The sequence below is a fragment of the Wolffia australiana genome, chromosome 3 (genome assembly GCF_029677425.1).
Source record: "Wolffia australiana isolate 7733 chromosome 3, ASM2967742v1".
Taxonomy (NCBI): domain Eukaryota; kingdom Viridiplantae; phylum Streptophyta; class Magnoliopsida; order Alismatales; family Araceae; genus Wolffia; species Wolffia australiana.
The window spans coordinates 19,138,751-19,157,114 of NC_135837.1; the positions used below are offsets into that span (position 1 = coordinate 19,138,751).

General features: G+C 43.2%; 2 pseudogenes; both read right to left on the reverse strand.

Moving 5' to 3' along the window:
• Positions 1 to 5,589: 5,589 nt before the first annotated feature.
• Positions 5,590 to 6,449, reverse strand: LOC144701433 (cytochrome c biogenesis CcmF C-terminal-like mitochondrial protein pseudogene; annotated as a pseudogene).
• Positions 6,450 to 12,626: 6,177 nt separating this feature from the next.
• Positions 12,627 to 13,555, reverse strand: LOC144701434 (uncharacterized; annotated as a pseudogene).
• Between the last annotated feature and the right edge of the window lie 4,809 nt (positions 13,556 to 18,364).

The following is an 18,364-nucleotide window of genomic DNA, read 5'->3' on the forward strand; positions in this document are numbered from 1 at the left end:
GGACACCAGAAACCGCCAACTCAAAGTTTATTCATCAAAATATTCTCGTAAGCTCATGTTCTACTCTGATAGGGCGATGCAAAGAAAAAAAAATACAAGAAGATTAAGTAGAATAAAATAAATTATATGTGAACTAAATATAGATTGAGGTGAAATATATTAATTATAAAATTTGCTGCAGTAAAAAAATAAATGAAAAATATTCTGAAGTGAAACCTGTGTTACCCCTATTTTTCTTCTGGCTGGAGGGGAGAGTGGATGGAGATAGTGTTTCTAGAAGAGGAGAGTTTTAGACTTTGTGAGAATTAAAGAGAGAGAGAGAGGGACAGAAAGAGTCTTGCTGTAGGAAATATCAACGGCTATACAAGAGAGATGTATAGATGTATAGAGGGTGAGAAAGAGAAACAACATGGTTTTTTGTGGGTGCAATGTTTTTCCTCTGTCCTAACCTATTATGTTGGCTCCTAGTCAATAGGATGTTATTGATTCTTGATTGACTAGGAAATTAATATATCTGATGGCTTGATCAATTGGGTTTCATCAATGGTCAAAACAAACACTTAGCAGATGGAATTCCAATATAAAGTGTTCATTTGTATTCATCAATATTCCTGGTTTGTCAGTGGTCCACCTATTTGGAAAATGGTTGCAAACACTTTTCGTCTGGATTTTTTCTGTTCATATTCGGGTTTGTGTTTGTTTGTGAACATTGGCATGTTCACAAACAAAAAAAAAACTATTCCTAGGGGGCATCCTGTTCTCTCCTCTCTTTCTATTTGTGAGTGTTGTGTACGGTGATAGAGGATGGTGATGAAATCTGCAAAAATTTATGTAGCACAGTTTGAGATAAACAGATCCAGCACTATGAAGATAATGTGGATACATCTAGTGGCAGGACATAATAATGGCACAAAGTAATGGCATAGGTGATGTAACCATTTATGTTTTCAGTTTGAAGATCTATTTTGATTCAGTATTTGATGGCGAGGACGCCAACATCTCATTGACAAACGCGTCACCACGGTCAACCAGAGTCAACACGCATGCTTTGGACCACGGTCAACCGGAATCAACCGAAGTCAACTCGCCACGGTCAACTGGAGTCAACACTAAAATCGACACGCCACAACCGCCAACTTGCACGCCTCGACCCGCGCACGCCTCTAGGCGCAGCATGACACGACGCCAAAGGCAGATACACAACTGCCCTTTGGCGTGACACGGCGCACGTCTTTACTTTCTCGTCAATTTCTCTTTCCTCCAAGGCCTATATAAAGGCCATTGTTTTCAAGAAACTCCTAGGCAATCATAATTCAAGAATCAAGTTTTTGTTTAACTCTTCTTGGAGGATTGCCCAGCCTCCCTTATCCTCTACCTTCAAACCCTATCCTCCGCCGTAGTCACCGCCGTCATCGTAGCCGCTGTCGCATCGCCGGTCACCGCCTCTTCCCTCTCTTCCATTTCTTTCTCCCTCTTCCCTCTCTTCCATTTCCCTCTCTCTCTCTCGTTCTCGCCCTCAAGGGTCGCCCCAGACCTCCCCTGTGGTCGCCCTACCAGGCCACCGTCTTTGGGCGCTCAAGGCCGCCCCCGTGACCACCCCTTGGCCGCACTCCCAGGCCGACCAGGGGCCGCCCATCCAGGTCGCCCAAGGGCCGCCCTCTCAGGCCACCCAAGGGCGCCCTAGGCCGCCCCCTTGGCCGCTCTCACAGGCCGCCCAGGGGCCGCCCCAGCCAGACCGCCAGGCCCACCTAGGACCGCCCCGCTAGGGCCGCCCCAGGCCACCCCGTGACCGCCCCTTGGCCACCCTCCTTGGCCGCTCAAGGCCACCCTTGGTTGCACTCCCAGGCCGCCCAGGGGCTGCCCACCCAGGTCGCCCAAGGGCCGCCCTATCAGGCCACCCAAGGGCGACCTAGGCCGCCCCTTGGCCGCCCTCACAGGCCGCCCAGGGGCCGCCCCAGCCAAGATTATCAGGTCCGCCCTAGGCCGCCCCTGCCAGGGCCGCCCCTGCCAGGGCCGCCCCTACCAGGGCCGCCCCTACCAGGGCCGCCCAACGCACGTCCTAAGCCGTCGCCCAAAGCGTCCCAGGCCGACGGTCGTCATCGACGCCGTCCGACCTTTTGGGCCGCGCGCGCTTCGCGTGGTCGGGTGTTCACCCACGCTTGACTCTGCGACCACGACATCTGCACTCAACCAGGGCCGTTCAACGCCCGGAACGCCCAGCATCGTTCTCGTCCAGTGGGCCGCTCAACGCCCGGATTCGCCCAGCTCTGTCACTATCAGAATTTCCCGCAACCTCTTCATGCACTACGGTGCCGAGGTGCGCCTGAACTCTTTGGTGTCGAAGTGTTCCTCGTTCAGTATTTTCTCGAGAAGTTTCCACCACCGTCAGAATTAGATTTGGTTTGAATTTTCTACTTCTTCTCCCTCTTTCTCGAGTGTTTCCTCACGACGCGAATTCGGGTATTGATTTCGGTGCTTACACATCATCGCGGTGGGGGAAGACAGTACTCCCGCCCTCGAAAGGGTCGAAGCTGCACCACCAGATTTTCATCGGTTTTAAATCTGAATCTGGCCGTGAATTTCTGTGGATTGTTTTATCCCTCACACACCCATCCTACCCTTAGCCCGTACATCCTGTCGTCCCGCCCTTCCTCGCCTACCCGTAGTCGTCCTACGTCAGTATTATTTTGGGCAAATGATCTCAGAGCAGGTTGTTCAAGTCCACAAATCTCATCATTTTATTCATTATTTAAATGGATAAAATCTGTGCGGTTCATGGACAAAAGAAAAAGGACTATAGCTAAATTTTATTTGGTTTTCTACCAAGGGAATAGCCTGCAATGGCGTTTACTTAAGTCTGTTACAAACTAAATATAATTATGGTGGATCTAAACCTATACAATTAATTATTGTATAGGGCATAGAAAGCACATGCAATATTATATTTATTTGTTCCTTTTCGTTCTCACCCTTCTAACTCGTATAACTAGCATCACTTCTAATCCTCACCCTCCAAAATGTTTTAAAGTTGTTATTAAATTCTCCTTAAATTAGATGAAGATGCGAGTGAGCGAGCGGTCATGACTGGATTGATAATAAACACCTGCGAAAGACTAAATACAATAATCATATATTCATATATAAATAAATATTGACTTGACTTCGTAACCTTTAGCTATTCTTAGCTAAGGTTCCGAAGGAAGAGCGGATGTAGCCAAGTGGATCAAGGTAGTGGATTGTGAATCCACCATGCGCGGGTTCAATTCCCGTCGTTCGCCCATTACATTATTTCACATTTTAAAAATGCTATTTTCAATATGCTTACGGCGACGAAAAATAAAACTATCACTAAATCTCTAATTCTTTTAGAACCTACTTCCTCTTCCAAGCGTATTGAAAATATGCTTGCGGTCGTGGGTTGTTTTCTACCAATTGATGCTTTCCCTTCACCGCCCCCCCATGGGGATAGTCTACAGGTAGTAAAACTACTCTGAATACTACAGGACGCTTACCTAGTTTAGATCCACCCAACAATTTTTTGTTCCCCCCTCTCCGTCGCGCCTCACTACTTGATTCAGATGATGAACCTTTAACACTTGACTTTATCCCCCGTCCGCTCACTCGCGCCTGAAGTCGCTTGTTCTCTTCTATGAGTTCCTAGCCGAGATGTGAGATGAGCAGGTTATGTTTACATAAGTTCTTCAAGGCGCGAGTGAGCGGGCGCGAGGAGCGAAGAAATGAAGATGAAGAAGAATGTGGACTTCGTACGAAGGTTCCAAAGGCGCTTAGGAGCAGAAGGGGCGCAGCGTGCTTGGGTTGCAAGCTCCTTGGTAGTAGAGTTAGGTTAGGCATGGAAGCGGTGAATATATTAAGATTCAGACGCGACGAGCGGGGATTTTTTCTTCATTCCGATATGGGCTCTACCACAGGCTCCATATCCAGTAGTTACTCCATTGGCTGACGGACCAGGCCACCCTAACGATCGATGCAGAACCCTCAAGCCCCACCTAAGTTAGCCAAGACCTTATCGAAGCAGGAAAAAAAAACCCACCCAAGTAGACTAAAGATGTTTTAGCCATCCCCGGTTATTATCTAAAGATAACGTTGATTCATCTTTATTTTCTTCGTAACGTCACCTCAAAAAAACTTTGCATTCTTGCTGGTCCATCGCGTCTTCATCTTAATATTTACCGCTTCCGCGCCTCAGAACTTCTGATTAAAATAAGAACTGTTCTGATAAATCAGGTTTTGATTTATCGCTCCTAAAGTCGCGCCGTCGCTTCTTCGCTCCGCTCCCTCGCGCCTTGCTAAGTTATTAGTCAATTTATTATTACTTGACTACCTTAGGCCAGGATAAGGGACGAGTCCTTTCTGACATCTTAATTGGGCAGCAGTTGCTAAGCTGGCTACTCTACCTGCTCGTTCAGGCGGCTACTCTAATTGTTTCGCTTCGCCCCTTCTGCTCCCGCTCGCTCGTCTTCATCTTCACGCTCGTCTTCATCTTAATATGAACCGCTTCCACGCCTTCTAACACTTTACTTATTATATTATTAAAATAAATCAGAAAGAAGTAAAGTACACACTACGGGATGGTCTTGAAGATTTGGCTACTTTACAGACCTTTCGGTGATAACTACATAGAAAAGGGGTCTTGGAAAGCAGAAAGATATTACGAGTATGGGTCGTTATTCCAGTAATAAAGTGGAACAACGCGGGAGAAAGCCAGTTACAGGGGCCCCGGAGCGGTGAGCAAGTAACACATTCAGGATGACTTGATATGGTGCTTACAGAGAGCAAGGTTCCGAAGGCGCGGGTGAGCGGATGCGCTACTTTAGGAGCGAAGAAGCGACGGCGCTTAGCGCTTAGGAGCGAAGTAACAAAAAGAAACGTTCTGCAAGAAATGATGAATGATGCTAATCAGTAAGGAAGTTAATAAGAAGGTTGCCGTGGGATTCCCTACATAGAATTGCTACTATAACCGGTCCACTACGCAAGCAAGGCGCGACTTTAGGTAACCGAAGGGGCGAAGCGAAGAACATAACCTTACTTCTGATTAAAATCCCCGCTCGTCGCGTCTGAATCTGAATCTTCACACTCGTCTTCATCTTAATCTTCACGCTCCTCGCGCCTTCCTTTGGTTCTGCAAGAACTTCTCCAATCGGAACCGGTTCTAAAATCATTGCTTCACTAGCGCATCGTTCTTTCTTCGTAACCTCAGAACCTCTCTCAACTGGCCGTGTTGCCAACCCACGGACCCCGCGCAATGCTATGGGCTTGTGTATTAACTTTGAGATTGCAGAACCCGCTCTTCGTGTCTTCATCTTAATATATTCACCGCTTCCGCGCCTTACCTGACAAAGCGCACTGTTAGTAGCATAGATCGAGTTCCGAAGGTGCGACGAGCAGAAGTGGCGAAGCGAATTGAACCGCTCGCTAGCTGGAGACCGTCCGATCCTGGGAAGCGCTTTTACTTCGTAACCTATGATATTAAGATACCCTCAAGCATATGGGCTAGAATACACATAAAGAAGATCAGGAATGCCGCTAGCCGAGGAATCGGTTAGAACAAAGCCCAAATGGCATAACCATTTATGGATCTCGCATCGCAGCCACTACTTTTACTCCTTTTATGCAATTATTAACTCCACGGAACTTTATCGACTCCAATGCAACTTATCCTTTAGGAGCTGACGTAACAAACTACGCGAGCCTCCCGATGAAGCCAACAGAAATCCTATCCGAATACTAAAAATAAAAGGCAGTTTCATTATGGTGGTATACCAGCCGCCAGTTCTGGAACTTCCACTTCCAATTGGAGCATATAGATCCGTAAATGGATTTGTATGTATAGCCACTTCAGTCGTGCTCGTCGTTTCTCGAATGGAATAAAAGTATCTTTTTTCTAGGAACATGGGAAACCAGACATTCTTATGTTCGCGATTCTTCATCCGCCGATGCAGAAAATGCTCCAGTTTTCCATTCTCAGATGAGGTACGAAGCATTGGCAAGAGGTCGGCACGAAGTGATTCATCATGCTCAAACATGAACTGATCGTTCGTTAGGGACGATTTATAAATCATCAAATTCCCACAAATGGAATGAGAAGTGGGTCCATGTAAATGATCGAGACTTCGCAAACAACAACGCTCCTTCCCCATATGGAGTTCGGAACCCAAGGGCAATCGTTGAGTGAACTGTATCTTATTCGTATTAGTTGACCTAAGCCGCACCATTACTGCTGGGGTGGGGCTCGGCCTCCGAACCGTACGTGGGACGCGTTTCTGCCTCATACAGCTCGGGCCAAAGACCGGGGGAAGTTGAGGAGAGATGGGGAGACCTGCTGCTGCCAGTCGAGACGGACAAGAAACGGGGCGGAGATAAGCTTGTGAAGAAGCCCCCACCCCCAAAGAAAACCGATCCAACTTCGCGTTCTTTCTATTCCATCCCATCCCATTCCGGGAGGCTTATACTATAAAAAAAAGTGCAGTAGTCGAACCCGCAACTTCTGGCGTGACAGACCAGCACTCTAACCAACTGAGCTATTTCCCCCTTTCGTAACTATTGTCGATTCAAAAGTAACCCACCCTAACTATAAGAAAGTTTCTGTTTTGAGAAATCAGAACCTTTGGTAGTGTGAGTACGACAGTAGAAACTAATGGCTTTGCTCGCTTAGACTCGGGGCTCCGCGCTCTATCTGCTCTATCAGCTAACAATTGGCGCTACGCGACTTCAGTTGAAAAAAGCTAACAACATAGCGCGAGCGCTCGCTGAGTTCTTTCTAGTGTTCGCTTAAACTACTCACCTGCCGGTGTAGGTTACTAAATCCTAACTAGTGGTGAAAAAGTACCAAAACCACTGAAGCCTACATCCCACTACGGAAGGGTTCTAAGTTTCCGAACTTGAGTCAGACAAGCCTTGAGTCAATAGGTAGGGTCAACTACACCAAAGTGTAAGGGCCACTATCTAAGTTATTAGTGGGCTTGTTTGTTCTATTGAAATACTGAATCGATGTCGTCTTGCGTAACAATACTTTAGGTCGCCAACGCTTCTGGTAAATCAGAACCTGTCGGTCACTCTAAAACTCACTTCTTGTGTAACTTAGCTTCTTTAGTAGATTATGTTTACATAAGGGGCTTGCCAAATAACCCCGGAGGGGGCCCCGAGTAACATTCTGTTGTACTACTATACCAGTACTAAATCAATCAGTAGCGCCTTCGTTTTATGTGAAAATATAACATAACGTTATCCAGTGGATAATTATCTAAAGATAACATTTTATGTTAAAAAAAACCTTATTTTTATTGACTTTAACTTTATAACGTTTAATAAGGCGCGGAAGCGGTGAATATATGAGGATGAAGATGAGCGTTCAGATTAAGATGAAGACTCGAGTGAGTGGGAGCGGAGCAGAAGCGACGAAGGCATGAGTGAGCGGGAGCAGGAGCGAGTGAGCGGGAGCGATGAAGATGAAGATTCATGTTACGAAGGTTATTCAGATGAATCTGAATGTTACGAAGAAGTCAATGAAGATTCATGTTACGAAGTCAATGAAGATGCATCTGAATGTTACGAAGTGAAGATGAATGTTACGAAGTCAATGAAGATGAAGTCGTACGAAGTCAGAAAGGAAGTATAACCTTGAGTGCAAAGGCACCAAGTCAAAGTTATTCGGGGTGAACAAGAATTGGGGATCGGATGCAGGCAAAATTCCCGCCAATGGCTGAGATGTTCAGTCGACTCCCTCCCCCTTTGTGGGGGTCCGAACCCTTACGAATGAGCAGAAAAGGGAGGAGGAAAGAGGCCCTGGTGAACCGTCATAATAAGTGAACAAGTGTAAGCTTCGCTGCCCGACAGTATTCCGTACTGACCACACCAAGGGACAGGCCCTGAAGCGAAGGACGGGAACGAGCAGAATCAATGTGTTCCAATTTCTGGCCTTGCACCGACCATCCAATGGACCATGGACTAAATGGCCACTGCCTTCAAGGACTATGTCCAGGGGACCGCCACCCCCCCCCCCACTCGAAACTGGAAGGATAAACAAACCCCCCCCGATGGACTGCCGAGCTACAAGTCCTACGACACAAGAGCGGGATTCTCTAAAAAGCCAAGGTTGTCTTTAGATAAGGGCCCACTTGGAGACTTGGGATCTCAGCTGGTTCTACAAGAAGTTCAGAATGAACAGCCGGCCTTAGAAAGAGAATCAACTAGTTTTGTTCTGATCTGAGTAGGCTCAACATAGGAATACCCTAACCTAGGGAACCAGGGCTTGGCCATCCCATCCCGGTCGACATTCCAGCAAAGTTTGTACGTCGACAGCTGAATGTTTCGACCTGGTTCGATTCATGGTCGCATCTGCAAGCGTTTTCCTGGGTGCAAATAATGCCCCACCCTAATCCAGGCATTAATCTATATCACTTCAGAATAAAGGTTACGAAGTCGAGTAAAAAAAGAAATCAAAGAACAAACAAGATGGCTGCGCTCCTCTCTAACTAACAAGTTCAGCATGAAATCCTAACACTTCGCTCCTGCTCCGTCGCTTCGCTCCCTCGCTCCTGCTCATAAAATCACACGCCGCGCCCGCTCACTCGCGCCTTTATTGATTAACTTATTTAAGATGAAGACACGGGAGCAAGAGTTCTTAAATAAGTTAATCTTAATATTCGCCTTTATTGATTAACTTATTCATCTTAATATTCATCTTAGTACGAAGTAAAGTTGTTATTTACTTCGTACCGCCGTCGCTTCTGCTCCCTCGCGCCTTTATTGATTAACTAATTCAAGAACTCTTGCTCCCGCGTCTTCATCTTAATATTCACCGCTTCCGCGCCTTCGGAACCTTCGGAAAACCTGCCCCGATGATGCATTCCTAGCTAGCGGAGCTACATAGCAAAGACTCTCTCTATGACAGAAGAGAATCATTGGTTTGACCGACGAGCGGGAAATACTAACGATATAGGCTCCTCCTAAAGTCGCGCCGTCGGAACCTTTAACGATAGAACAACTACTTATCTTAGATACCGGTAGATCGGTTCGCATCTATGGTCAATCAATAGGTCCGCCTCTATACGATATGAGAAATCGCCATCTCGTAGCACCGCCACGACACTGATTCTCGTTCTTATTCCTAGCCCCCCATGCCATGACTTCGACTTATAGTATGATGATTTAGTGGAAAGATCTTTTTTATAGAAGTCCCACCAGAGTTTGTATCGTATTTGAAATACCTTCTGCACAACAGGTTCCGTTAGGAATGAAAGAACCAGGCAGACTGGGTATGCCACTTACCAAACAGCGGTAGAGGCGCGGAAGCAGGGAAGATTAAGATTCAGACGCGAGGAGCGGGAGCAGAAGAGTTTACGAGCGGGTTACGAAGTAAAGAAAGAAAATCATCAAAGGCGCGAGGAGCGTGAAGATGAAGATGAGCGTGAAGATGAAGACGCGACGGAGCGGGAGCGAAGCGACTTTAGAAGCGAACAACGTTCTTCAAGGTCCGACTTTAGGAGGAAGATGAAGAACAGGTTATGTTATGTAATAACATAAATAAACGTTCCGAAGGTGATGATAATGACTTAGTAACCTGAAAGAATGAAGGCGCGAAGTTTACGAGCAGGAAGATTAAGATAGATGAAGACGCGACTGATAGAGTGTTTAGGAGCGTTACGAAGTCAAATAAACGTTATAAAGTTAAAGTAAAGAAAAATCATAAGTTATTATTTTTCAGAATGATGACCACCTCCACCCGATCCACCTTTCTTGCAGAACCTTACTCGCTTCTGCTCCTAAGCGCCTGGAGTCGCTCACTCGTCTTCATCTTAATCTGAACGCTCCTCGCGCCTCACATATTCACCGCTTTCGCGCCTTAGAAAAACTAGCAGATTTGAGTGTAGAACTAGGTTCTGCAAGGCGCGTAGCAAAGGTTCTGAGGGGCGAGTTTACGAGCGGGAGAAGAAGTGCTGATATTCTGAGGGCGAGTGAGCGGGAGCGAAAGACTTTAGGTTACGAAGTCAATTCAGGTTACGAAGTAAATGAATCAACGTTACGAAGTCTGAAACGATTCATCAACGATTCATCATTTTAAGTTAAAAAAAAACATAACCTTGCCGCTATGTTGCTTCTTCGCTCCGCTCCCTCGCGCCTCAGTTCTTTATTCGCTTCGCCCCTTCTGCTCATCGCGCCTGAATGCATTTCATGCTGAACATTCGGTTCTGCAAACAAAGAAAACCTGCCATCTTACAGCGCTTTGTTACTAGATGTTCATGCTGGTAGAAGGGGCGGAGAGTTCCTTTCGCTATTAGTAAGTACTTACTTTCTGTTGGTTGAGTTCACCCGGCTTCCATTATGCTTAGTGGAGAAAGAGCTGGTGGGAAAAAGCTGGAGATCATGAGAAGCATTTCCACACAAGGAGGCAGGCGGCTGGGCAAGCGGTAGCTTGACGAAGGCCGACCACTACATAGAGCTAAGGATAGGTTTCTTTTTTTTCTTGCTGCCCTCAAGATGTTCCCGAGAAGACTTGCGAGAACAATGGAAATAAGTCTAGATTCCGAGGAAGAAGGATCTGTTCCCATGTAGTCGGGGCCGGCCACATCGGGGAATATCACTAATTGGAAGGTTCTTCAAGGTTTTGACGAGGCGCGTAGCGGTTACGAAGTAGAGAAACGAAGTAAATCAGAAAACATAAAATAAACATAAAATTTGACTTCACTCCGCGCCTGATTCATCTTCATCTTCATTATCCACTGCGCGCTTCGCGCCTTCATTTACTTTGCTCTATCGCTTCTGCCCCCTTGCGCCTTCTGCATTTTAATCTGACTTCGTAACATGAATCTGAATTGACTTCGTAACATGAAGATGCATCTTCATTGACTTCGTAACCTAAAGTCAAAACCTTGGTATGGAGAGATCTCTACCATTGACTTCGTAACCTGATTCTGTAGATCAAAGAGCGACGTCATTCTCCATTCACAAAAAAGAATCTTGTATAGAACGAACAGAGGCATTCTGGGCCGACGACTACGACTACATGTGCATCTAGTGCAGTGGCTTGGAAGCAAGCTACCTTGACCATCTTCTGAAGTTAGAAATAATTTACTGATCAAAGGCTTCCGTCGCGGACTGCTCTACATTCAGCCACGCCACAGTGACCTCCGAAGCGCTACGGCCGAGATGAAATCTGGCAGCCAATTGCTGACTCTGAATAAGTAGCCCAGCAATAAGCTCAATTTTTCCATAAGAGGCGGGGTTGCGCGCGAGCCGAGTGACGTAGGTGCACAAGAGTACTTCGTGCCACAACCATCTCTTTTTTATAGGTTCTACGGACCGATGCCTGCTGCTTCATCTGGGAGAAAAGAAGAATAGATATGCCGGTAATTAGAAGGAAGAACCGCCATAAGAATTTTCCTCGTGTATCATCTGTAGCAGAACTATGAACGGGAGCTAGCAATCCAGACCGTATTGAAGAGGTTCCTAAGACACAGCATAGAAGAGTCAAAATATTAAGAAGCGAGGTCCAAGAATGAAGAAGGGGTAGAATGACTGAATGAATATGAGCTGTAGCTAATACCCAAGGCATAAAAGAAGCATTTTCTACGGGATCCCGAAACCTCCAGCCACCCCGACCTAATTCATGATGAGCCCACCAACTTCCTAGCGAGATGCCTACGGTTAAAAACAACCGACATGTCAAGATCCAAATTCAAATTTGGATTTGATTGACACTATTCTATTCACTTTGATTCAAATTCAAATTAAAATCAGAAGTAAGGTTTCGAAGAAAAGAAAGGACGGGGGGCTGCATGGCACTTCTCGACAGTGTTTCCGAGGAACAGTTGAACGATCGACTCATGAATGCTGCCGGATCGGACGAGCCAATAACTCGAACGCGTTCGGTCAGTTTTTTGAGCAAGAATCACACGCTCCATCGTGTCTGAATCTTAATATTCATCGCTTCCGCGCCTTCACCATGATACGGACTCCAAGTTCTTATGGCACAGCACGAGGAGTTTCCATCAATATGATGATGGGAATGGAAACCAGAAGCACGACCGAACCGAGAGAATACTTGGATATCCGTAACAGTAACGTAAACATGATTTGGTAGTACCGGTGAACCAGATGGCCGCGGCGAGGGAATCTGGGACGGAAGACTCGTAGTATCTCTATAGATCTGGCAAAAGCAAAAGACTCCTCAGAAGGCGCAAAAGCAGGGGCAGAGCAAGAAAAATTGGCCCTGCTCCGTGAAAAGCAAGGCGCGAGGAGCGGGAGCGAAAGACTTTAGGCGCTTAGGAGCAAGAAATTCATCTTCATGTTACGAAGTCAGATTCAGATTCATGTTAAGAAGTCAATTCATCTTCAGATGCTAAGATGAATTCAAACTTTTATCCCTACATAGAAGAACCGTTGTTCCCTGATAAGGTATAACCTTTAGCTCCCCGGGGCCGCTTCGTACCACTGATAGGCTACTTAAGATTCAATTCAAAAGGCACTACTTAGTTTCGTTTGTCATTGTCTGTCAACTAAACAAGCCCTACCCTGCTAATCCTTAAATCTGAGGAGCATGTCGAAAAAGCATGGTCCCCTTTTCATTCTTTCCGTTTAGGTTCTGAAAGAAAGTACCTTACCCCCCATCATGGTGAACCTCTCTTTGTGATCGGGATGAGGTAGATGCCTCCCAGCCGGGGGGCGGATTGAATCGGAGTTTCCTTAGGTAGCCACCGACCTACAGTTATCCTTAAACTTAAGTGCTTGGTGGAGAAGAAGCGAACAAAGGTACGCTCGCTTGCTGTCTTGTTCTCTGTCGCGGACTGGGATCGCTCGCCAGCTAGGCCCTATAGAATTAAGTTGGAGCAACACATTGTATGAGAACATATTACCCATCTTTGGGGACAAGGGGCGAAACGACCTCTCGATCTACTTACTTGCTACGGGCTCGTCTAGGCGTTCCCTGTTGCTCAGATCTCCCCTACGCCTAGGACGTTGTCTAGGCCAAGAGCCATAGTTAGTTGCTGTTTTGGTTTTTTTTTTTATCGTTATTGATACCAGCAAGACCCAGCCAGATGATGTCTACTGGTTGGTAGTGAGAGGCCTCTTAGTACCCGAAAAAAAAAGGGGCGCTGGTGAAAAAACAATCATTTTCTTTAGTTCAGATGCTGAACCTTAGCAGCGGGAAAGGAGTCTATCTATCTGCCTAGCTTTGGTAGATTTCCCTCAACGCAATCCACAAACTGAAATTCCACGAATCCCGTCGGTGGATAAATCTGACGACTCAGCAGCAGTGCGGAATTGAGTTTGCGGAATTGAGTTTGCGGAATTGCCCCAGCCCATCGCACACTCGGCCTGATCCCATGGTGCACCAATCGCCCCGTCACCGCGAGCAGCGCGTACCCTAGGCAACCCCCTCGCGCTGACTGGCTGAAGAGGCTCAATTGCTGACTTGCTGATCGGATTCGTTGATCGCGCTCCCACGATCACCCGCTATCACGATTCTCCTATCCTTTGCTGGGCTGCTCTCATCCCTGACGGCGCACCTGGCCGAACGCACGAAGCAGAGATACATCAGTCTGCCGACATTGACGAGGTGCGTCTACTTTGTCGCCCGTCTCTTATTTCCTTCAGTGCACTTTTGTTTTGCGTCTGCCGCACTTGGGTTAGACCTAGGTGAGAGGGACAGGTTGAGTGAACAACACGATAATACAAGAGCGTCTTAACCGTTTGGTTCAAGTCGGGCTTACCCGTCCAGTGAGAGAAAAAAGAACCCGGCGGAATTGCTCCGTTCAGCGCCGTAACATCCTCGTCTTCTTAGATGAGGCTCGAGAGGTCCAACCTACTACCACCGGGTGACTCCACTGATTTCCAAGGAGTCAAAATTCACCGCTAGTCGGCACTTGCACGTACCATAGTCTGTCGCATCTTGCATCTCATCGTAGTTCTCTTCAGCAAGGATTTCACTATCGGACAACACCACCGCTGTAGTTCAATACCGTCAACTTTCATCGGCACTGAACCATCACATTCGGTGTCGATCGTCCAACATCCCGACGACGTCCGGCATCAGAAACCACAAATAAGGAGGTATTTGATAATTTCAAAAATACGTGTTTACATGTTGCTATTTTCAGGGTTTTCTGAACTTAATCACTACAATTTATTTATCCCTTAGTACTCAAGTAAGGGGTCGAACCCTGGGGAGGCAGTGGTGACGTTCAATTTTTATCAACGTAGGATTTAGAATTCTAATTTTTATTAAGATGACATACTTTTTACTCAAATGATATCAATGCTTGTAAGATGTATTTAACCTGGTACCCTTTTTTACTCAACATATATCCATTAATAGAGACTCAATTTCCAAATTTTTATTTATAATTGAGAATCAAATTTATGATTAGTTGGAAATTCTTGATAAGAATTACTGACTAATCACCTAACTACTTTTAATTGATCTTAGATTTTTCTAGAATTTTCTCCCCATTATTTTACCCAAAAACTAGTCATTGTTCTCAATTATTTTACCCAAAACGTAATTCAGATGAATTAAGTTTTTAGGGTTAACTAGTGAATTGGGGATATGGTTAAGGCAATTTTAGTTAATTCCAATTTATTTATTGAAATTATTTTTCAAAATCTAGTTACTGTTCTCACGGATTAGGAATCCTTAAAAAAATGTTTTATGGTATCTTGCAATTTTAACCCAAGCTATTTCGAATTTGCAAGATACCCCTAGCTCACAAATCGTGCTATGATTTGTTGAGTCGGGGGTGATCAAGCTGACTCGGTGGTGGACAAAGTGTTCTAACTCAATTGTAAAATTCACTCCGAGTAATTCTCAACGAGGTACAGCTTAATTGTAAAATTCAACGCCTAGTAATTCTTAACATCACCTTTCTTTTTTCAAATTACGAGCTACCATATATTGGCAAATCGTGAACACGATTTGACAATTAAGGTAATTTAAATCAAGTTCGAATGGATTAATGATCAAATTTCATTCCAAACTATTTAACTGAGATGACTAAAGCCTAAAAAATTCTAAAATAATAGAAATTTGAGAATTAATCGGAAATAAAATCAAAACTTAAGGTGAGACATTCAACGGAAGCAAATTATCAAATTGTGAAAATTAAATGCCAAATCAAGTGTAAATTGAGTTTGGGTTGAGCCTAGGAATACTCAGAAGGATTTTAGAGGTAAATTTAGAGGAATCTGCGCACAAACAGCCAAATTTCCTCAATTTTAGGTTTGAATTTTGGACGAATTGCAGCACTGGATCGTCGAATTTCTCTCCAAATTGAGGCTTCAAGTCCACTCTGACCTGTTCTTGAGTCTTCGAGAAAGCCAGGCCTACTCTCCTCAAGCTTCAAAATCAAGAATGCCGCTAAATTTTCATTTTCCCCGCTTTTATCACCACGGAATCGGAAGAACAGCTTCTTCTGATTCCGTTACAAACTCCTCTCCTTTTTGCTTTGTACGCAGGAGATGCAGAGCGTCACAATAGGCCCATTCAGTGTCTTGCAGGGATTGGTGTAGTGTGCGACATGCACGGAGTTGCGTACGTGCGTGTCACGCACCGAAGGCATGATCGCACCTTCTGATTGGCTTGCGCCATTCTCTTGTGCTCTGCACCACTCACCAACGCTGTTAGTGATTAAACTGGCCCAATAAATCATAAAAGCCCTTTATTAATACGTAGAAAATGGTCTAGTAATTTCTAAAATAAGTTTTATTGTTTAATTTATTTTTATTTATAGAAATAGGTCAATTGAAACATTAAGTTTCTTATAAACATCATTTTAAAAATGTTTAAAATGTATAAAATTGACCTAATTATTTGTCCAAAGTGTTGTTTAACTTGAAATTTAAGAAAATTCTTTTTTTAACCTGAAATCACGATAACATGCATTTAAAATTAATGTTTTTAAGCATTAAAAGCCCAAAAATATGATGAAATTAGCACTTATGTAGCTCATATTTTCATGTTATCAGTATTGCTACGCCAAATTCAAAATTATATTTTTTAATTATTATATTTAAATTTTAAAAAATTGGATTGGAAAGAATATTCCTGTTGAAACACTAGAAATTATGCCTTGTCTTGAATACTACAAAAGAAGATTAACTATATACTATGATTTTAAGGAGAAATCCAAAAAAAATCAGAAATATATTGTTCTTGTTACATCTTTCAGGGCAGTCCGATTAAGGTTTTGGGGCTATAATCAGAAGGCTTTGGGGGCCAAAGTAGAGAAGGCTTTATGAACCAAGTTGAAGTAGGTCAAGCATCGTCGCTCCATGAAAGAATTTGGGGTTCAAGGATGACAACGCTTCATTGAATTTTTCTTTTTCTGGTATCCTTGTTTGGCAAGATTTATAAGTGATTTTCTTGGGGGCCATTCACAAAAACATCATTAGAGCACATCATCACCTGTGCACGAGTACCCACGAACAGCATTATGGATTAGCCTAAGATGTCCTAAAAAACAAACTGTGTCTCCCATTTTCTCTACATCATTTCCTTGTTAGAATTTCCTAGGTTACTTTAAAATAAAAAGATACTAAAGCTAGAGAAACTAACTCACCACCTTTTGAGGTTATTCCGTAGCCACTTAAACTAACGTGGATGATTATAAATTACAATGATATGCGATGAACATACGAGGGAATATGGTTCGTATATTATTCAAGATATTACATCAATATTTAACCATTAATTATAAATAGGTTGCTTATTTTTGCATCTGCATAAAACAACATCACGATCAAATACTTTAACAAAACTTGATTTCCCATCCCATGTATATTTTACCATACCTAGAAAATTTTAAGCTTAATTTTAATAATGTGTAATTGTTGATTTTATAGAAAAAATTCCCGTATGAAACTTCTCAATGTATTCTAAGAAATGGCATTGTTTATCTTTTAGAGCTTGTGAAACTATAAGAGGTGATTTTTCCCATTACATCCAAAGTGAAATTAAATTTTCTTATAGCAAAACGTTTATGCTAAATTTCAAAATAAATATGCCGAGCCTTTTGAAACATTAAAATAGAGTTCCACCTCTCGAGGTTTCTTACAGGTTGTTAGACATGTCCATAATGTATCATAAAGTTAGGTTATCCAATCTTTCTCATCATGCCTTATGGTATTCTTCAAAATTTATTAAAATCTTGGTTAAAAACTAATTAAACCATAAATGCATTGATTAAGATTTATTTTGTGAACGGTTTTATACCGTATTTTGATATAGACATCATGTTGATGACGAAATTTATGAATACTTATGTTGGTGGAATAACTATTTTATCACCTATTGAATTAACTAAAGACCATTCTGTCCTAAAATGTTTCCCAGCCAACAAGTTATTCTATCCATTTCACATAAACATCTGTATATGTTTGATAGTAACCTTAATTCACATTATATAGGTCAAGCAATTCTACCACTAATTATTCTAATTTCAAGTATAGTGTTCAGGTATTAGAAAGAATATTTCCAAGAAAGTATTGGAGGCTTATAGATGCATATTGGGCCTCATGTTCCTTATCATTTCTGTAGATCCTGTTGGAACCCTTAGGAAGAAATCCAATGATCACTAGAGCAAAACCCCTGATAAATAAGACATCACAGTTAAAAATATCCTTTTAAGGTTTTTATTACTTAAAAAAGTCCTTAATTATCACATATTTTCTAAGTAAAATATAAAGATAAAGAAATAAATGAAATGGTGAATTTTCAGCTAAGAATTATAATTTCTTGATTTTAATTTTTTTTATTTTTTCTTGTATTTTCAATATTTTATAAGAAATAAATGTTACCAAATTATTGAATATAAATGTAAATATTATGGTGATAATATCAATTTTCGGAGTATAATTTGTCGTCGGTAATTGAAATTATTCAATAAAAATATATTTAACCGTGCTTAAGAATACTTAGTTAGTGATAAGTACGGATCGTCTCCACAGGAAACGATGATTAAGGAATTAATTTCTTATGATAGCGAAGACCAATGAGAGGAGAGATGAAGACAAGATTTGAGTATATGAGCTAGTGATATTGATTAAAAATACATAAGTTATATGTTAATTTAACTTAAAGAAAAGAGTAAGTGAATGTGACAGGCACGATGATGGTCGATGGTATGAAAGAGGATAATGGTTGTATGTGGAGTGGTATGATGGAGAGGATAGAGAGACGAGATAAGAAAATATAAATGAGTAAAATATGAGTGAAGATACGACGAAAAACACTAAAGCAAATTATGGTGTCGGGAAAGAAACAAAGTAAGGTGAAGACGCTTACCTTATATTCTTACGTTATGCCAGGATCACAGCAATTTACAAGTTCCGGTAAGTTCCCCCTCCTCTC